Source organism: Arvicanthis niloticus, chromosome 4 (genome assembly GCF_011762505.2).
Source record: "Arvicanthis niloticus isolate mArvNil1 chromosome 4, mArvNil1.pat.X, whole genome shotgun sequence".
Lineage (NCBI taxonomy): Eukaryota > Metazoa > Chordata > Mammalia > Rodentia > Muridae > Arvicanthis > Arvicanthis niloticus.
Genome location: NC_047661.1, coordinates 127,150,609 through 127,173,532, shown reverse-complemented (window position 1 = coordinate 127,173,532; position 22,924 = coordinate 127,150,609). Strand labels below are relative to the sequence as shown.

General features: G+C 37.2%; 1 long non-coding RNA gene across 1 annotated transcript in view; it reads left to right on the top strand.

The window, feature by feature from the left end:
* The first annotated feature begins 3,461 nt into the window (after positions 1-3,461).
* The window catches only part of LOC143442159 (uncharacterized), a 44,110-nt gene continuing 24,647 nt past the window's right edge, over positions 3,462-22,924 (top strand). The window contains exon 1 of the long non-coding RNA XR_013110176.1: positions 3,462-3,758. This is a non-coding gene — a long non-coding RNA (uncharacterized LOC143442159). The remainder of the gene's footprint in view (positions 3,759-22,924) is intronic.

Genomic DNA, 22,924 nt, shown 5'->3' with positions numbered 1-22,924 from the left:
AATTTTGTATTTCAGAGAGATTTAAGTTTTATACCTCATTATACCATTGAGGTAATGTAAGAAGTCTGAAAGCAATTTCTTGTTTCATTTCTTTCTTCCCTTATTTTTAGCCTTATTCACTTTCCTCTTTCCTTCCTCTCCTGCTCCTATTCCTTTATTTATCTTTCAGTGTTAGCCAAAAATAACAGTTAATAAAACCATTCTACATTCTCTAGAATAAGGTTATTTTACCCACATATCTGCAGGTTAAATTTGATTACTCTGCAAATCCTTCTCTGAGTCAATTTTCAGAAATTATAAATCATTTTATTACATAGTTGTAGCACAAAACATGTGAAAACAATATACACTTTATAAAAAGTCATTTTATAAATTCCTATCATGGTGTCACTATCAAAGACATTTGTCAAGTGATGATCTGAAGTGACCACAGGGCTCACCGCATGTGAGCAAAGCACTGATACACACGGAAAAAAGTTTCAAATAATTTATGTGTAAGTAAATATTACAGACAGTCTCTGTTAGCTTATCTACTTTCAGATTACATGAAATATAAAGATGTATGAGATATGAAATCTATCTTTTGAATTCCATCTGTTAAGGGCTTAAGCAAGTCTCTATGCAAGGTGAAAATGACCTGGGGACAGACAGAGGGAGAGGAGGGGCACCTCATCAGATACAGAAAGGTAAAATGTTTGATGCTTTGTAATCTGATTTCTAGCCCCCCAAAACAGTGAAGATTTTAAAGCTGTGCTTCAAGCATTTTAGAAGAACTTAGATTAGAAATTCAGGTTTAGATCTAAACATGACTAGAACTACGGCTGCATTTAAATTTATTATCTCTAAGAGAAAGATATATAGCCCACGTAAGATTCTTAGTATGGAAAACAAGGAGAATAGTAAGGTTAAGTGTTCAGAAAGCCCCTGGATCTAGGCTCCATTTCCTGAGAAGTTGTGTCACATGTGTGCTATATCCAAAGAATCTCAGGCTCAGGCGGCGCTGACAGGGAGACCAAGAAGGCACCGAGTCTTATCAGCTGCAGAGGGCTACATGTCTTGCTGTTCTGGTTCCTTCCTCAGGAAGCTGAGATGTCCTCAGCAGAGCCTGGATGAGTCATGAGCATGGAGTCACTGAGCCCCAGAGTCTGGAAGGGAAGCACCTGTCAGAGAATTTAGATGCTAAGTGACACCCAAGATGGGTTTGTCCTGCAACCTCAGCTGATTTGGATTCACAGGTAATGAGGTTGTGGTTGATTTGATTGATGGCTGGGCCATTCAGCTTCAGTGATAGCAAACTGTGGATCTAACCCTGGTGGGATGGGTGTTTTCATTACATACGACGACACTTACGAACAAATGAACATGTGTATGGGGAAAGCAAACTGGAACGATGAAAGCTCCCTATTCCTGAGGATGCAACTCAAGCATGTTACAATTTCTTCTTTCTTCTCTGCTCCACTCCTCTCTTCTCCTCAGCCTCCTGTGTCCAAGTCCTAAGGACTGAACAGGATCTAGATTGTGTTGGACATAGGTAAGCACTCTTCCACAGAACTACATCCTCAGACCTTGAGTCTCTATCTATCTATTTATCTATCTATCTATCTATCTATCTATCTATCATTATCTATCAATCATCTATCTATTTTGATAGGCATTTCTCTCCTCTCATATTTTCATATTTCATATGCATACCATCATAACCATTTTTTTCTTTGTAACAATAGCCTGTCCCGACATGAGAGACTTTCTGCTACCTGTGCTTCTGCTTCTGGGCTGCTGGGATCAGAAGCATGTGACATCACATCTTCTTTTTAGGATGATTCTTATAAAAATTAAAACAATTCTTTAATATGAAAGTAGTACCTACAGTTTCACAGTTATCATTAAAAATCACATTGTTTCTCATACTTTTTGTAGAATTCATGCTTTAATTTAAAGGAAATTAAATATTTAATGCAGCAAAATATTATCAGTCTTTCAAAACTACAGATAAACCAATGAATATTTCTAGAAGGTTGATAATGCTGGCAAAACACCATTGTTGAAAGGCACCAAGTTGGGTCATCTTCATAGAGACCACATTGTTGCCACATGCCGTGTAAATAATGCTTCTGTTCTTCTTGGGGCTTGCCCCTTTCTCAAGCCATCTTTCTCTTCTATCTCCCAGTAACTGCAGAATTCACACATGAGTGATGAAATTTAATCTAGGTACATTTCGCTCTGTAGAGATTGACCTCCACTGTGACTATGGAAGAAACAGAACACGATCAGCACACACCAGAACCAAGAGGAAGGACAACAAATGCTGAAAATATGGCCAACAAGACGAAAGAAGGGAGAGACTTGGAAAGCGTGGAGTAGAAACAACTCAGGACCCCAATGACTTCTTTTAGTTGGTAAATTCAGAGCTTCTTAAGGTAAACTTTGAAAACTTACAAAGTCAAAGAAATCCTTTATACACATTTTCTTTTCTTTCTTCAAATTTTGACTTTATTTCTTCAGTTTGAAAACTTCAACAATTTATCTAACTCATTGAAGTAAAAATAAAAATACCTGTTTAATTTAGAAAATGTTCACTGAATGTCTTCTTTTAGCTTTAGACAGCTGCAGTTTCTTTTACAAACCGCTCTGCAGTATTTGCTTCTTTTGTGATGTGCATTACAGTAACATATGAAAATGGAATGTATGTCTAGAAATATGAAACAATCACACTCATGTAAATAGCCATAAAACTCCAAGAAGCAAGAATGTGGAAAATAATTTTCTCCCTATTACCACAGTGGTAGGACTGTCATATTTCTGTTTTGAAGACAACAGGCAAACAAACGGAGGCAAAAATGTTTTAATGATGAAAGAAAAAAAATACAAGAAGCTGGATTTTTAAAAAAGTTCCCCCCCCCCCTTCCCCCAGTTTTCTTTTTTGATCCACAATGTCAGCTGGGCGTCCTGGGCAGCAGCACAGCTTCATGGAGTCACTGGCATGAATGCCACGCCCACGGCGTACTGACTGACGTCACCTCTCATGACTCTCCTACAGAGTCTATTGATTTTTCAATGTGTTGCATGAATAGACAGGTTAGTTCACCTAGCAGAGGTCAAACCACAGAAAATGAAAATTTTATTTAACAAATAAATCATAGAATGCCCTCTGCCTATTACTGTGGCCTAATATGTAACAGCAACATAAGCTTAAATTACGGAGGAGGTCAATATTGTTGAAGACATCAGAATACATGGAAATCAATCTAGACTTGTGTAGGTCATGGTCAGTCCCTGTGTGGAGAAACAGCTCTTGGAGGAGAAGTTTTCAATTCTAATTACTCCCTGCAGGTTTCTAAGTTTCATCAGATTTGAAATGGAAACTTTTAAGATTTAAAGAGTGGGGCAAAGGGTAAGAGGCTGGGATGAAAGTCAGAAGGGAGGCGACCGTGGTTGTTACTATTTATGTCTGTTAACCTAGCTCAGCCTCTCTGCCCATGAGTCAGAGCTCTCAACAGACAATGAAGTTCTGGGATGCCTTTTGTCCTTTCTTATCTTTTTGCACAGCAGAGTTTTTATCATGTTCCTCTTCAGATTTTCTCTGTCAGCTTGAATAGTTACTAGAGCAGAAGGCCCTTTTAAGTGGCTGCTGGGGGTGGAGACCAGTCATAATTCAGATGGCGTGGTTCCCGCTGGGTCAGCGTGCACTCTTTCCTATCTAACAAACAAATGACAACTGCGAATTGGAAGGATCAAGATCGAGCCCAGACACCTTAAAGGTTTGGTTTCCTTTTCTCTTATAAAATAGGAAGTTCCGCCTCCCCACCTCTTCCTTTGAAAAAATGTGGAACCTCTTCCTAATGTGCTGGGATTTGGAGAGAGGGTGGGGTGTGGAACGCTCATCCTTCTGACCCAGGCCATTAGTCCACCTAAGGTACAATGTGCTGGCGCTAGTTTAAATGTTTTAATTCATTTCCACTGTTTACAAACGAGATGACTTTGTTTGCTTTTTTTTTTTTTTTTTTTTTTTTGATGAATCTCACAGTTCCAGATACGACAAGTATAATTAAAAAGTAAATAAAATACAAAGAAGCAGAATGAAGTTGCATGCTGTTAAGACAATGTCTCCCTGCCCATGGCTTTAGTCCCATCATGCTATTTGCATGCAGGTCTTGTTCCTGTTTCAGGCAGCTTAGGGGTCAAGCAAGTGTTTTATATGCTATTTTTAAAAGCTTAAAATTAAAAGCTTATGCATTTCTGAGAACTGAATTTTAAAATTCCTTTGAACTAAATTCAAAGTATCACTTTACACACTTTAGACTTCTTGGTTCCGATTATTCAGTAACAATTACGTTTCTAGGTTTTAACCAAAGTTGCTTTATTTTTGAATCTCTTGTCTGATCTGGTATAAGCCACACTAACAGTGTGTGGAGCATCTTTCTATTTCCTTTAGTTTTGTTTGCTACATAATTTATGGACATAAAAACTCTTGGTAGTTTTTCTGTGCTGTTATTGTAAATGACTCCCACTTATCAGAGAATGTGCAGAATATTGACAGATTGATTGATTGAGGGAGAGTTCAAGGACATTTGTGTGTGAAAGCTGATGAATTGCTTAAGCTTATCAATTCTAAGCCTTCTTCTTCCCCTCTCAAAATAAACAAATACACAAAATATTACTTGCTGACATCTAGTGACGTGAAGTTATTGATTAAAGAATTTAAGTCCTTGTTTAGGGGATACATTGGAGGATCAGTAATATCATCGCCTTGGGATAACCTTGTTAATCTTCCTTTTTATTCTTCTTAAAAGCTAACTTAGGGTGGTGAAGAAGTAGCCCTTAGAAATAAATACCACTCCCACACAGCAAAAATTCCAATATATTTACCCTTCATGGCTAGACAAACTCATCCCCATTGTCCTCGGTACATCCCATAACCACATGGCAAGTCCCATGTTGCTGAAGACACCACAATCTTCTGCTGACTAAGAAACCTCCTCCCTGCTTTGTAGTGTCCAAAGTGCTGCAAGGGTTTGTGCAGTCTGCTTGGAGAGGAAGCCACTTTGTTCTAATGCAGTTCTGACCCTTACATGCTGCAGTGCTCACCTGCCAGGCAACCTGTCGCTTGTGCAACAGTGGCATGCTTGTGGGCTTACTAACTGCTTTCTGACTGGATCGGAGGTCTGATCAACAGGAGAAAATTTCATTCCTAACCCTGCAATACTTATCAAAAATCCATAGTTGTGGAGATGTCAGAGGGTAGAACCTGCTGTTGTTATTTTACAAAACGGTCATGCTTGCAAATCGCTTCTAAATATTTTTGTCTATACCCTTTGATCTGGGCCATCTCTCACCCTTATTCAGAAAAGTTTCTTTTTGACATGGACCTTTGTCAATGGAAAGATACATAAACAGGAATCTATATTGACTCCACCACCACCAAAGTTCATGAAACATTGCAAAGAATGTGTTTTTTCCTGGGGTGAGCACCAACAAACTTTCTTGAAGGGATTCACTTAAATTTCTACAGTAAATATATTTAAAAGTAATATCTACATCCCCTTTATGTGTCTACAGTAAGTATATTTAAAAGGAATATTTATTATATAGTCTAGTCACCTGGCTTCTCCGTTTTCAATCGTATTTTATCCCATATTAAAGTCATATGGTTTCTTCTGCTTGCGGCTACTACCAAAGTTCTCAATTCTTATTCCACCAATTTCTTTCCCAAAGTGTTTTAAGCACCTGTATTGTTCATACATAACAAAATGCACCAGGGCAGGGAGATTATTGAGATGAAGATGTTGTCCTCATGGACTCAGAAATGGGATTAATTTTAATTTTGATAAAATTTAATTGATCAATTAAATACAGAATTAATTTTAATGTCTTGTAATAGTCTCTAGATGGTTTGTCCCAGAGTGCCAGGTTTCATAGATGTTGCCCAGGACAGTTTAAAGTTAATAGTTTATGTTATATTTTCTACTAAGAATATGAAAACTGTATGGCTTTGAAAAGTAATCATATCCTTTAGAAATTTTTTAGAGTCTCAAAAACTTAATAACAGTGGAGCTAGAAAATATACTTATTGTGGCATTCAGTATCTCAGGATGGAGTGCTGGAAATAAGATGTTTGTATAGAGTTAGAGGCCTTTGACAGAGTCAGATTTCAGTTTTGGAGGTGTTCTCCACAGTGAACAAGAGATGCCTGTTTTGGTACTGAAAGTGACTTCAAATCTTAAACATTCCCAAATCTTAAACATTCGCTTTTCTTGTGGATAAAGATGTTCACAGCAGTCCAATACTGGTTTCCAAGAAGCAACCTGGAAACCATGATGACTGCAATTGGCCCTCGATAGACACAAATCTGATTATAGAAATGTCTTGTATGGCTATGTCAGGATCTTTGCTTAAGCCATGCTGTCACCTAATCTAAAAGACAATACAGAGTATGGTTACTTCAGGCAACAAACTGAAAAGGGCAACTGCTCTGGGCTTCACCTCAGAAAGCTGAAAGAACACAGCTTCTTTTAATGGATCACTGTCAAGAGAGAGAACTGGCTTGTAGAAACACAATACAAAACAGAAGTATCAGTCAGCCAACGGACTTGTGAAGGCTGGAACTGGGAAGCTGCAGTGCAAACAGTGATATTTGGAAGTCCACCCAACTGGAGAAATTCCTCTCTACTCAAATTAGAATGGGCATCACTTTTAGATATACAGTCTCCTTTGTTGTAAATTTAGAAATGACAATAATGCCTATTGGTTGGAATCTTTCAATATCTATGTGTACATAATGTACTGATCATCCTTTAAATGTTTTTGATCAGAAGACCTCCTGTTTCATCCTAATACAAGCAAATGTATTTTTAGACTATAAGATTTTTTTTTACTAGTTTGAAAACATTTTATATTTGGAAAATATGTATATTTCCAAAATACAAGTTTGGGTTTAGGAGAGGGAAAGAGGAGGGGGACTTAAAATTTCCATCAAAACGTTACATGGGAGAAACAGTTTTTCTTTTCCTGTTTGATTTTCTTCAACATTGGAGTTATGAAGTCAGTGTACATTTTTCTACTTTTTTGTCAACCACAATAAGCATGTGCTTAAATGTATTTTGTTATCAGGAATTTCTCCTAGACTCATGCAAACAACCCTTTCCCAAAATGTGCATTCACAAGGAAACAACAGAGAAATATGAAATCCCTTCCATCATTAAATCACATACAAGTGTTCCCTGGATTCTATTTTCAAGTAATAAGAAGCCACGATGGCTGCAGAAAGAACATCCAGGTTAAATATAACTGTCGCTATATGGAATTCACCTGAAGAATGGACACAGGGTGCTCAATGGTGACCTCCTGCTCTCAGCTATTGATGTGAGTTTCAGAGAAACTTCATATCCAGGATGCCTTCTCCAGGGAAATCTCAGCTCTGAACATTGGAGCTCCACCCTTAACTAGACAAGACCTCTTTGTGGATACATTGCAACATGGATTTCCTCATGGTGACCTCTATTTCATAAAGTTGAGATATGTCCCCATATTATCCAGTCTAGAGTGAAAAAGAGAAATTTGTAGGGAATATCTATTCTCCTAGGGAAAAATGCATGAATGCTTTCTGTCATGTAATCTTGGCAACTAATATTTTAAATGAAATACACGCTGTCTCCTGTGTGTGCAATGCGTGCATCTGTGTGTATGTACATGCATGTGCATACTTCTGACTATTGTATGCATAGATTTTATATTACATATACACTGAATAACAGACAAAAATATTTGGAAAAAATGTATCTGTATTGAACACAAGTAGACATTCTAAACAACTCAATATAAGTATTTGGGTTGAAAATAAATTGAATTTTTTAAGTAAATAAACTACAGATACTTCAAACTACCATACAAAAGCACAGAAAATGTGTTCAAGAAACAAGTAAATAATTCATAATTTGGTACAAGGGAGAAGAGCATTCTTGGTCTTGATATACTTTGGGTCCTGAAACATATCTTCCACAGGACTTAAGGGACAACTATATTCAAGTTCATATTTGCTATATACAACAATTTCTAAAACTGTATTATGTGTTTGGTTTATATAAATCCCATAATTCTATATCTGAGATGGAAAGTCATGTGTTTATGTGACAGATATTAAGACACCAAGTATACTTAGTACCCTATATATGCTAATTAACACAGCTCTATGCAACACTGTGAAATATATTTTGTCACTGTTATCAACAAAAATAGCTCTCATGAGACACAGCAGTGTCTAGTGTCTGTCCCAGTGTCAACATCCATGTGTAGATCTTGATACATAATTATAAACATTTTATTGTTCTGTTCCATATTTTCAAAAAGTTTTGAAAATAAAAATATGTGGAAAACATTTTTCTGATTTCTTAGAAATAATATACCCAGAAATTCTTAGAAAGTTCTCACTATTACAATACTACTTAGCTGTAACTTTGGGAAAGGCTTGTTTGTTGTTGTTTTGTACCTGTATGCTTTTTCAATGTTTTGGTAAATATGGATTTGGCAGATAGTTTCAGTGTAATGGTGAAATATTTGTGGATATCATTTCATCCAGCACATATTAACTTGGTTCATTATTCAAATATTCAAGAAAAAATATATTAAGTGAGGGGGATTTGGTTGACATAGAGGCTTATTAAAAATTATACTGAAAACTAAGGGACAGCCTGCATGCATCTAGGGATGCAGGAGGGGAGGCTGTCCTAGGGATGTAGGAGGGGAGGCTGTCCTAGGGATGCAGGAGGGGAGACTGTCCTAGGGATGCAGGAGGGGAGACTGTCCTAGGGATGCAGTAGAGGAGGCTGTCCTAAGGATGCAGCAGAGGAGGCTGTCCTAGGGATGCAGAAGAGGATACTGTATTAGAGATGCAGGAGAGGAGACTGTCCTAGGGATGCAGGAGGGGAGACTGTCCTAGGGATTCAGGAGAGGAGGACAGAAACCCTTGTGGATACAGTGTCACCTCATCACTGTAGAGAGAATTATGAACAGATTTTGTTTTATTTTAGGGTATGCTTTTGAAACAAAGTAGAGAAAACAAATTGGAAAGGAGAACAGATACACATGCTTTAGGGAGAACTCTAATGAGGGGAAGTGGCTTATCTGAACAGAGGCTTCCTGTCAGCAGAGGCCTATGACTAATGTCATCTCTAAGTCTCCCGGCTGGGATGCAGACCTGAATAAATGTCTAATGTTATATTTCCCAATCTTATAAAATAAGAAAAAATCTACAACTAGCCACAGCCCCCAAACCAAAAATGACATTTCTGGTTTTTTTTTTTTTTTTCTTTCAAAATATTTTTGGAAATATCCAAATGACATAAATATTATTTAAAAGTTTTTATTGCAAATACCTGTTTTTCTTTGTTTTGTCATATCAGGGTTTGTTTGATTTTGTTTTTATCTTTTTTATTTTTATTATTTTTAGATGCCAATTCATTTTCTAAGAAGAGAGAGGACAAAAAAGTGAGAATTAGGCTGAGAAGGGAGGAGGGTAGATCTGTTAGGATTTAGGGCATGGGACAACATAATTACAATATATTATATAGAAAAAAATCTATTTTAAATAATAGCAAAAATATTTTAGGTATCCAGGTTTCTTGTTCTATATACAGTTCTAAGATAGCTTTAGCCAGTCAAGTTTTGGGTTTTACTTTTTGTCTTAGTATGGATTTCTTTTCACTTCTATGTTAAGATATCAATTTATATTTCTTCCATTAACCATTTTCAGAAATTCATTTAAAGTCTGTTGCTATCTGAAGCTTCCTGCTGATGCTTGGGGTTGATTTTAGGTCTCTCTTTTACTTCTAGAAAGGACTCATTTCAAACCATAAATCATCACAATCTAAAACTGGAGAAAAAACTTTTGGGATCTCATGAATAATGAAGCCAATTTAACATATGCTAAAATTTACTGCCACTATTATGTAAATACTACATTTGGCACTGGAGGGACAGATCAAAAGGGACTCATTGCTGATTTGCTGAAGAACTTTGTTTCCAGAACTCATATAGGGCAGCTCAGAAATGACTGTATGTCCAGTTCCAGGGGACCTAAGCCTAACTTCTGACCTCTAAAGACATATACGCATGTGGGTGAACACACACACACCACACACACACACACACACACACACACACATGTGCGCGCATAAACAGAAAAAGAAAATATACTTTGAAAACATATTTTGCTTCTAAGCTTTCTTAATAACATTTCAAGAAAAAAATTAATTATGAATTAGCTTAGTCTTTCTCTTTTGTTTTACATACATATTTTATTGCAGACTTGGGTTGCCCTTGTACATCTTCCTATTGCTAAGCAAATGCATGGCGAGACACAGTATGAGTAGCAGCTGCACACCACCTCATCCCACACTGATATATCACCATAACAAAGGTAAACCTTTACAAACGCGTGCTGGTTTAATGAGGCCATGAATATTGCATGAGCTCTTGAGTGCTTCCAGTTTGGGTTGTCATATGATACCTCTGAAGGAGTTGATTTTGGAACTTTTAGTGCTAGGATTTAAAGATACTTCCAAAGCTCCTACTTAGATGCGTTAGGGATTCAAAGCCTAGTGTAACAGTGCTAAGTGAGACCCATGAGATGTGGTGGGGTCACGTAGGCCTTGTTCTCATGAATGGACTAATGTCATTGTCTTGGGGACCGGACTGGTAACAAATAAGTACTCTATTTTTATTAGCCGTGAGCTTCCTTTCCAAATGCAGACTCAACCCTAGACTTCTCAATGTCCAGAATAATTATCTATGTAAATTCTGTTTGGTATACATTTCCTGGGTTATAGCATTCTTGTTACAGTGACCAAGACACCTCAGTTCATTAAGATTCTTTTCACAAAGGTAGCCTACTCCTCTCTTTCTTTTTCTTTCCTAACTTGGAAAGTACCTTTGTCCTTTGATGTGGGGCTCTGTAGTAGTGGAGAAGCTAGTTTTTAAAATGCTAGATTATTACTAAATAATTTGATTTCCATTATGAATATGTAGGAAATAGTAACTTAGTCTGATGAAAAAGGCTTTGACATAACAAATGAATGATTCCATAGAAATCTGTAGTTCTAGTTGCTACATAGCATCCTTAGATGTTGTGCATCTGAGAATTACAAACAGTTGACTGCATTGGAAACCAACGGTGATTGAAGAGCCCTCTTCCTTTGCTTAATAAATTCACTAGTGTAGTTATAGGAATGTACGTTTATAATACTGTCTTAGTTTATTCTCAAGGACCTTATCTACATATGCCCCTAATGTAGCATTTGAGTATTCAATTTCTAATAAATGAAACATCTACTCTGACCTAAGTACTACTGTGATCAATTGTGAAAATTAAATAAAAATGATGTAGACAAACATCTGAATCCTAGACTCATTCTCATCCTTCAACTGTGAGACTTTTATAAGAAGAGTAAACATGGAGCTAGCTGGACTAACACCTGTTCCATGTGGTGTTGTAGGTATTAGTGCATGTAGTGGCCACTTTACCTCTGTAGACAAATTACCTGGCAGTACAGCTACTGCCAAATGTGTGTGTGTGTGTGTGTGTGTGTGTGTTTTGTTATGGCTTCATAAATGTTACCAATAACTATAGCAAGGAGAATTTGTGTAAAGTCATCCTATCACATGGTCCTTGTCATCAATGAGGAGTTTATTGTGTACAGCACTTTGACCTAAATCTCCACATTCTTCATATTACATATACGTTTGTTTATGTTCTTGAAATTATTCAGTCTATGATATCTAAGACAACAAAAACAACAGTATGGTTTATTTAGAACAATGGTTCTCAATTAAATATACAATATCCTATTTATGGGGAATGCATTGGTTCACTGGTTCCCAAGGTGTAGGGGTACTGCAGCTATGTTCTAGGAAATTTCCCAGTTGTTGCATGCTCTGTGAGCATAGGAATATCTTTGTAGCGATGGACAGCTATTCTGCATGACTTTCTACTATCTATTGGGCATCTGTATAAATGACATATTTGTTTATAAATAATTGACATTAATAAAATGCAATATTCTGCATTTAGATTTAGTAAACAAAGATTTTATAGAGATGCAAATACCATTAAAACTAAGCCAAGGCTGAACTTTGTTAAGAACTTTACCAAAGATTGAATTCCCCAAACCTTGGCATCAATGGCTTTATGTTTTTCTGGATTGAGGCAGCATTATTGAAACACAGATTAATCCACATTTATGTGGTAGAATGTGTATCATTTTCACAATGGCTTACAAAAGGGAGCTCTGGTTTTATCATGGTATCTGCAGCAGTCAAGTCTGAACACTAACTAACGTATTGAATGTATAGAAGTGGCCACAAGTTCATCATGTTTCCTTTTCACACTATCTTGAACTATGACTCATTTCTCTTTCTATACATTTAAGGTGGGATTGGGAGATGGAAATAACCATAAACTTTGAATCAAGATACTAAATTGGCATAACAAGAAGTAATTATATAAAGGAGAAATTGAATCTAACTGAATTAAGAGTCAAGCTTTTAGTTCTGCAAACTAAGTGCTCCTAAGAATAGTTCTAAGATTTATTCTTTTCTGCATAATAATGTTTTTTTTTTTAGATATTTAACATTACAAATTTCATTGTGTGTATGTGTGTGTTTTACTATGTTGAATGATGTACTATTAATGAAGTCACTTAATAGTTTTAAATTTTTTTACTTTAATGCATACATTACTTGTTTTATATTCAATTGTCTTTTAATGAAAAATCATCTAACAAATTACCAGATACTAGAGTAATTTGTTGATTTATTTTGACTTACTTTTAAAAAATGATTTAAGAATATCATTAGACACAGGAGTTTATTGACTAGTTGCAGTGGAATGCAATGATGTTTGTAGACTTTAACAACCTGATTATTAACCAGAAACATGATCACAACAGTCTTTCAGTAAACCATTTATATGTTTGCTTTGTGAAAACAATATTCCTTCAGAAGAATCACCCTCCTTTAGCTCTATTGACATGCTTCTGCAAACTGCTGCACAAAACTTCTGAATTTAAATCTTTGCAGTAATATGGAAGGCTGTACACTTGCATTTGTATTTCCAATTCTGATAATAGTTTTATAAATGAAAACAAAGGCAATAAAAACCAGCCATAGAATGTTATGAAGCAATCATTACAGAGCTGTGGAAAATTGATTATATAGAACATCAAAACACTTTAGAATTGACTTTATAAAAAAATCTTATTAAGAAAAGCACTATTGGCAAAAAGAGGAATATGGAAACAATAGAAATATACATGACAGCTAGTGAAATAGAAAATGGAAAATAAATGTCATATTAAAATGTGAACTAATAAAACCTATATTCCTTGCTTATATTATGATATGAGTGCTTTAATGGAGAGGAAAGGCTTGATGCAGCATAGAGCAGCATTGGGAGTCTGCAATTTACTTTCTATGATTATTAGTGAATAATTGTGTTCCATTTCAAAACCATCCTCCCAAACACTTGCACTTGATGTACCCTTTCACTGGTATAGTATTTTATAGCTATACATGTGTGTGTGTGCATTGTGGGGGTAGGATTCGAACTTAATATTAGACAATGGGATGATACAGAATATAAATTTTGACAATGCACACCAGCAAAAAAAAGAGTCAAATGTAAATATTTTCTGGGAAATTATTGATTTGGATAGGAATTTTGTCTATAATGAAGCTGGAAACATAATTCCATTTACTTATCTGCGGGATTCCTAGGATTTTTGGCAAAGCAATTTGGGAGTTTAAAAGAATTCATGAGACAGTAAGCGTGAACCTTGTCTACAATTGTCAAGGAAGCAATTCAGAAAGAGCATTCTTTATTGTGGCTCATTTGGGTCTAGTTTATAGTTCTGTAATTCTTTATAGTCTAAGGCATGATGAGGTCATGAATGTGGACTTCCTTCAATTTATCAGCCTTCCAAACATGGGTTTTCTCTATTTGTCCTGTTTTTCATAGGATACTATTGACCAAAAGTATGATTAATAAAACTATATAGATAATACATGTTTTATGATGATGCTAACCCAAACACCCATGGGAATAGCCCAAGGCTAAGAAGCTACAAATGTCTATCACCAACTTTCCTCTGTGCTTCTCCTAGTCAATTCTTTTAAAAAGAGATGTATTTATCTTTTATTTCCCGTGTTTTGGTGTTTTGCCCCCATGTATGTATGTGCACCATGTGTAGGAAGTAACAGAGGAGGCCAACAGGAAGTGTCCAGTCACCTGGAACTGGTGTTACTGGTGGCTGTGGGCAGACATATGGGTACTGGGAATCTTTAAGTGCAGCAAGTGCTCTTAACTGCTTAGCTCTCTCTACCTGCACCCCCAGCCAGCTCTTACCTGGTCTTGCCTGAGCACCCACTATCTGCAGCTCTAATTTGTACCATCACAAGTTGTGTTACCTGCTCTTGAACGTCTACATTGCACAGGGCAGTGTAACCATTGCTCTTGCTCCAGTTTTTCAATCTATACTTTTGAGATTTGTTCCTCAGTAATTGGTGGTTTAAAAATCCCTGGGTAAAATGTGTATGCATAGAAAAATCAGTTAAAAAAGCCATAAAAACTTTATGTTAGTCAGGAACTCTCAGACCTAATACTAGCAATTTCATGGACTCAATTGAACAAATGGGCAGATTCAAATTAGTGCGTGAAGCTGTTCCAAGTTTAAATGTACTGTGGACTCTTGGGTGACAGTGGCAAGTACAGTGAGTGTTGATCAGAGCTGATAGGCACGTGTGCAAAGGGCATGCTGATTCTAGAATCAGATTTTCAGTTAAGAATCTTATTTTAGTAATTTCACCATAACTTGTAAAAGTCTCAAAACCAACATTTGTGAAAGCCATAGGCCTTGGGCATAGCACATACAGTCTGTAGCAACAGTCTAGTTTCAAAACATCTAAAGTCAAGGGGGTTCACATTCATCTGAGAGGCTCAATGTTTGCTCCCTGGTGTGTATATTTTTCTGGTGTGTATAATAATTTTCCTGGTGTGTATATTAATCTTTGTTTACTGGTTCTAGTTACTCCAGAATCAACATGTTTTTTTTTTCTCTTTTATCATTTTAGTCTGGCAAGGAGTCAGTATTTTAAAGGAAGACTATTCTACAATATAAAACAGCAGGAGACTTTGGGAAAAAAATGATAAACAAAACATGCCAGTAACAAAGTAATATACATTGCACGATTCCATTCAAATTCATAGACTAACGGAGAAAGATGGTGGCCAAGGTTCAGGGTATAAGTTGGAAGTGGCCAGTCACCACTGTACATTGTCTATAAAAAAGAATATATATTAGATGTGGTCTCTAAGAGCCTGTAAATAGTAATAATGCATAATAACCTCAAACATCTAAGGAGAGAAGCCTTATGTTAAATAGTTTTGCCAGATGCTTAACTTTAATTTTTAATTCACTTTTGAGTTAGTCTACAAAGGAGTACATTTCATCATGGCACTTCCAAACATAATTTATTTTGGTTGATCCCCTATGTTTTAAATAACAACTCTGTGAATAACTCAATTTCAAAATTATAGATCTTAATTTTCTAGAAAAAAATTAAAAGAAAAACTGTAATCAATGAGTAACAAGTTTTGTAGAGAGGATAAATATAATTAATCAATTCTGTTATAGTAAGAAAGTAAGATGTAGGCCCTAGAATATTTATAAACCTGCTTTTTTCATTTTCCTGATTAAAGTAAAATGACACAAGCAAAGAAATCAAGCATTATGTTATAAGCATTTAATTTTCTATTAAATATGTTTGTTTGTAATTGCATATTATAGGGATAGTTCAATCCATGCAGTCTTAATGGATTAAATTAGAGAACAGTTAAGATGCTTTAGCGAAGGCCTGGGGGTGTGCCTTAGTGAATAAGAAGCACACAACTGTGCAAACCTCAGTTGGAATCCTCAGGACTCACATAAAGCCAGGTGTGATAGACAATCTATTGTCCCAGCGCTGCTATGACAGGTCAGGGGACAGAGCAGGCGGTCCTTCCTGGCAGCCTTCAGTCCAGCTAGCCTGGCATACACAGGCACGAACAAGAGCCCTTGTCTCAAACAACATGGATGATAGGAGAAGAAACATGAGGTTGTCCATATGTGCACCATGGCGCAAGAACACTGTGCTCCCACAAATGCCTTAGTGAATAAAAGTACAGGGTGGGGAGCTAAAGTGCACTTTTCTTTTTGTATTAATTGTAGCAATATTGGACTCATCAAAAAATATACCCAGGACATTTATTTTCCATCTCCCCTTTTTGAACTTACATGATCCTATTTCTGTTTGAGCAATCTACAAAGGCCAAGCAATTTCTGCATTTGCCTACATTGTTTCTCGTACAGGAACACAGTTTCAGTCTCCTTAGTTGGAGAGAAGGTTTAATTGCTCTCTCTGTGAGGTATACCGGAGGTGGAACAGTGGTCTGACATTCTTGATATCAAACTCACACATATATATTTAAAATAATATAGTCAATAGCCAGACTTATGTGTATTGAAGGAGAGACAAAAACCAAGATGGTCTTTTACACTTGTGAAAACTAGTTTTCTTTGTATCTGTGGAGGTGTTGTAAAGAACCGATTCTGCCTTGTCCTATAACAAAGAAAATGTACCGATAAAATGAAAAGCTATGGAACTTAAGGAGTTCCATAAAATCGATATTTAAGTATTTTTTCTCATAGATGGAGAGGTGGCTCAACAATTAAAAGCATTTACTGCTACAAGGGACCTGGGTTTGTGCTCTGATCCCAAAACCCACAGCCATCAGTAACTCCAGTCACACGGGATCTGACTTCCTCTTCCATCCTCTGTGAGAACTGCACACAATTGGTGTGCAGACACATATACTGGGAAAACACCCGTACACATGAAAAAACTAAAAATATGTTAAAATATAAAATACATGGTTATCATGCATGTATATATGTGTGTTGGTGTGTGTGTATGTGTGTGTGTGTGTGTGTTTTCGTACATGTCTGATACCCAGGTCATTGTTAGAATTCCTTTCCCTCATACTTGCATTGTGGATACAAAAAATACTTTCCAGATGCTTTTGTCCTAGAAATGCCCTCCATCCAGTTCTGCTTTGTTGGTTTAGTTTACTCTACATGGAAGATGTCTGGTCAGCAGCCCACGACTCCCCCCCTGCTTCTCCTCTCCACTGAGTAACTGATAAAGGAGCTCTAAAGACCATCGCCTTCAATATGAGTTGGATTTAGCTGCCTCTAGCTAATGCATCTGAACTATTAATGAATACAGAGACATCTGCTCACAAACTAGCATTAACAACGCACAGAAAGGGTTATCTATTTAAAAAGCTGTATTATGAGCATGAAGTTCTTAATTTACCGTAAATATACAACATGATCTTATATAAATGTTATCTATCATTTATCATCTATCTATCTATCTATCTATCTATCTATCTATCTATCTATCTATGTGATTGTGCCTGAACTCTGCAACTAAGCTACACATCTTCTCTCATAAATATAGGAACTTAATTGAATAATACACCTTCCAAAACCTGAAAAGAAACAGATATTTTTAATCCTGACTTTCTATTTTATTTCTTCTCCTTTTTCCCATTCCCACTTTGTTGTGACCCAATTACTATGATTCATATCCCTATGTGTGCATCACTCCCACCATATCCCTATGTGTGCATCACTCCCCGCCACATCCCTATGTGTGCATCACTCCCCACCATATCCCTATGTGTGCATCACTCCCCACCACACACTTTCACCATCAGCCATTCTCAATCTACTATCATCTATTGGCAATCATACAAAAAAAATCATACAAAAAACTTTGTCTCTTCATTATTTTGCAGTGGACCCTTCTTATATAAACTTCCCAGGGACTTGATGGCAGTGTAAAACGCCCCCTGTCCATTGTCACTTGGCAAGTGTGTGTATAATAGTCTAGTCACCTTGCAGAAAAAGCACTTAGCTGGTCTCCTCATTGGTGTTCTTGGCAGAAGGCTGGGGTCATTGGAGAGGATCCTAACTAGTAAATTTGGCTACAGGCTATGCCCCTCTCTGAGCCCTGCAATGAGGACTGAGCAAACTGTCTCATCTCAAAGTACAGAAATGTTATAACTTGTGTTGAGACTATTTTTCCAATAACTAATTAATTAATAAATGCATGTTGGCTCAGGTGTGTGGATCCCCTCCCCTTTTTTGGCAGAGTCCTGTGCTCTCTTCGTAGGCATGCAATCTTGGCTGGACACTGGCAGACCTCTTTTGGAATAACCCTGCTGCAAGAAGAGGTTCAATTAACATAATTCAGCCTGGCAGTACTGCAAGGCATCTGGAAGCTGAAATCCCCTCAAAGGCCAGACTCTTCAGTATCCTCAGTCTCACTCCTGGTTCCTGCAGGGCAGGGAAGGAGCCCTTCTGTCCTAAGCTGTGGGGGGCCTGTCTCATGCTTGCTCTCTGTGTGTGAGATCCATACTTCTGGCAATCTGGCCTCTCCCTAGGTTCTTTGCTCCAGTCCAGTAATGGATATTTTTCCTTTGGTGCTCTCTCAGCAGAATGAGCCAACCCCTCAATTACCTCGAAGTTAGAAACAGACATCCCTGTTTGTGTCTATTTTCTGCTTCTTTGTCTTTCTCAAGTGGAAAAACTGCAGTAACAACAAAAGCCCGTCATTCCCATTGGAAGACACCAGGAAGCCCGCTATCATCACTGACTGAACTTGCCTACTTCCTCAGCAAGAGACCCGATAGATTCTCTATAATTTATGTTTACATGAAAATAATGTTCCTTTCTATCGAACAAATGATTTAACATCCTAGAAATAAAAGGTAACAATTATTAGCAGAGAGCAACATTGTTCTTCCATGTTATTAAGCTTCCAGGAAAGAAAGAAAACAGGAATTTCCATGGAAGTACAGAAATGCTACGCCAGGTAACATCCCTGCAGAGAAATCTGTGTCGTGTTCTCTAGAAATACAATTGCATTTAGAAATAAGTAAGCAAAATCAAGAAAATGGTGTAGGAATGATATTGAAAACATCCAACCGTCAATAGGACCGTAAAGGAAACTAGTCGTATGCAAGCCTAAGGGCTTGAGTTCAAATCCCTAGCACCCACTTCACAGTCAAGACTGATTATTCCTGTATCCTCAACAACAGCATCCTTGGAACTTGGTCTAGATTGAGTGAAAGACCCTAACTCAAGAAAATAAAATGACAGTAATAAGTAGTAAGGCTAGGATGCTTGAAGGCCTCTGCTCACTCCAGTGCGTGCGTACGTGCCTGCTTGCATGTTTGCGTGCGTGCGTGCGTGCGTGTGCATGCACGCTTATAAAACCCTTGCATTAATTTGTTCATAGTAAATAGTATTGCTTCTATTCCACTCTAGTCTGATTAAATTTACTGATAATCTCTTAAGGCTTTTATTTTCCTAGGACTGGAGAGATTGCATAGTGTGTAAGAGTATGTCCTGTTGGAAGTATGAAGAATAGAGTTCAGATCCCTAGAACCTATGCCAAAAGCGGGTCACCAGTCTAGCAGTTTGACGTGCTCATGCAACATGCATGCACCAAGCTCACCCAGTAAACAGAATAAAAAAATCATTCTTCCTTTTTTATTTTACAATTTAGAAATACTTTCATAATTTAGTTTGTGTAATGACAATCTTCCTCTTATAGTTTTTATAGAGATTTGCAAATTAACTAAACATTGTTAGAATCACCGTCATGCATTGGATTTCACTAAAGAAAACTAAGTTAATAGATCTCTCATGATAAGATGTTGAGACATGGTGACTGTATGCTTATCTCAAATGCTTGGTCCCAGATATTAGAATGCCTGAATGCCTACAGTCATGAGTCTGGAGAGCAGACACAAGGGTCAAGACACAAAGTCTCCCCTGTGTTCATTGTTCATATTTGTGGGATGTAATGAGCAGTTTAGTGCGTGTATAAGTGACAAGAATCTGACGACCTGCATGTCCATCATCTCCTGTGCTTACTGCTGCTTCTGGTAGAGTATTCACACTTCTCAGGCCATCTTCTCTGCATCATTTTTTGAGGAGATATCTCCCTCCTGTTGGTACTTAACTGCCTTTTCCAAAATGAGGCTGTTTATAAACACCTTTATTTATTTGGGGCTTTATTTGGGTTTGTCAATCCGTGTGTTTTTATGTTAGTGCTGTCTTGTTGTTCGTTACTGTAGCCTCTGTGATATGCTTTAAAGTAATATTCTGCCATGGACTAGATTTGTTCTTTGTGGTCAGTATCATTCTGAATATTCAGGGATGTTTTGGGATTCCATACAAATGTTAGAAATGCCAATTGGGAGTGGCATTCCTACTTCTGTGAAGAATGTTATTAGTATCTTAATAGCAACTGAACAAATATGAAGATTGTTTAGGTAGTATGGAAAATTTAATAATATTATTTAATGGATAGTGGAGGATCTCTCTCTCTCTCTCTCTCTCTCTCTCTCTCTCTTTCTGTCTCTATCTGTCTGTCTATGTTTGTCTCTCATCTCCAATTTCTTTGCCCTGCCTTTGAAATTTCCATTGTAGGCATACTCAATTGATGTATAAATGTATTGCCAGTTATTTTACTGTATTTGTGTCATTGTGTGTAGGCATAACTTTCTCAAACTACTTTTAATAAGGGTTCAGCCTCTCCTCTAGACCACCACCCAGCTGAAGTTGTAGAAGAGAAAACTTATTAGGATATTGGGGAAGTGGACCTGTTCAGCAATAGTTCTTTGGGAGCAAGCTCAGGCAGCAGGTCAGTCCTGTAGCAAACACCAAAAACGATTCAGCAGCTGCAGACAAGTCCTCTAGGTAGTCAGACCCCCGGCATGAACTAGCAGGTGGATCAATCCTGAAGAAACCACTAGGCCCCCCAGCTGGCCTGAGGCGAGGCTGTGGAAGCCTTAGGAGCAGTTCTTGGGCGATTTTCTCTCCATGGCAGCGTTACCCCAACCAATGTGCACGGTTAGCAAAGAATAGCAAGGCAGAGCAAACCAAACCAAGGCTCAGTGCTTGTCCCCCACTGTCTGTGGGGTCATATTTATACTCCTTCATTAAGCACTCTTTTACGTGTTTGCTATATCAAAACATCCTTTCACCTGTGTCTGCTTCAGGAAAACAGCCTTTCATGTGTCTCCCTTAGCAAGACGTCCTTTCACCTGTGTGCCCAGCAAACCATCATTTGATGTAACTAACTTTCCAAAGAACGAGAAGTTTCCATTTCAGCTGTGTTTGGACTGGATATTGATTTTACCCTCTGCAGTATGATACTGGCCTAGAAAATAGGAAGTTATGTTTTGTAAGATGTTATGTATATAACATATTTACTGAATTAATTTTGCTGTTCCACATTTTTTTGTATAGCCTCTAGTTTTTTTCTATAATATCAACAGGTGTAATTTTACTCCCAATTTTTTATTTGTATGACCTTTTATCTGCTGTTCTTCTGCATTTAATGTAAGTAGTGAAAGTGGGCTGCTGTTTAAATCTTGTGTTGGATCTTTGAAGAAATTTTAGATTTCCGTAATCTGATGTAGACTACGGGTTTAGTATATGTGTTCTTTGTATAGTGGAGCTACATTCCTCCTATATTTAGTGTTCCAGAGTTTTAATCCTGAATACATGTTGAATTTTATTGAATTCTATTTGAAACCACATGAGGCAGTCACAGTATTTCAACCCTCCAGTTTATTGATAAGACATATTATGTTTACTGATTTGTATATTTTGAGACATTCTTGTATACCTGGTGTTAACCTTAGTGTTTCATGGACTATACAGTCAATCATTTTAATATATTGTTGGTTTGATGTTATTAGTAGTTTAAAATATAAATTAAATATAACTGCCTACAGATATGTGTTTGTTGTGCCAATTTTCATCTTTTTTTCTAGTAATTTTTAATATTACCTTCTGAATAATTTACTGACCCATTTTCAAGGGAGCTTTGATTAATTTCTATATATTTGTTAAATTGTAAGTGTCCCTCTTTTTATTGTTTTCAGTTTCATCTCATCATAGATAGAAGACATACACATTATTACTTCAGATTTCAGTGCATTTAGAAATCATGAGGGTGGGGAGGAGGGAGCAGGTGGGTCGGGGGGGAACACCCTCATAGAAGCAGGGGATGGGGGATGAGATAGAAGGTTTCCAGGGTGGGGGGACCAGGAAAGAGGATAACATTTAAAATGTAAATAAAGAAAATAGTGAAAATAAACCCAAATTATTTTATGGCCTAAAATATGTCTAGACTTGAAGGTATTCTACATGCATACAAAAGAATATGGTGCATTGCTCAAGTGTTAGAAGAAATGGCCAGCAGGTGCCTGTGAGGTCCATGGTGGACTCTCTCCACATCCATGCATCTCAGTCTGTGGCAGGTTGGTTCCTTTGTGTGCATTCATGCGGTAGCTCTCATTCTTTTACTGTATCATAGGCGTCTCTTCATCATTACCAATAATACCAACCATTACTAATAAGCTGCCTTGGCTTTTCCTGTTTTGGGCAGGCTTTGTCTTTCATTTCTAAAGGACACATTTTTTTTTCCAGGTGTAATATGACTGGGGGTATTTCCCTTCCTTTGGGACACTGAATACATGATCTGGTTCTCTACCACAATATTTTTGCTGCAAAGTTTGCTGTCGATGTGATGAGGATTCCTTAAGTGACTACATAGTTTTCTCTGCTGTTTTTAGATTCGTTCATTCAGATACTTTAAAAGCAGGCATCCATTCTTAGAACATATCAGGGTAGACTAAATCATGTAATCACAAAGACTTTCCAATTTGAAGATTCTTGAGTCTGCCTGGACTCATGGCTACAGCCTGGGATTGGAAGGGGTGCCATCTAAGAGGCAGAGTGCCAAGGCAGTG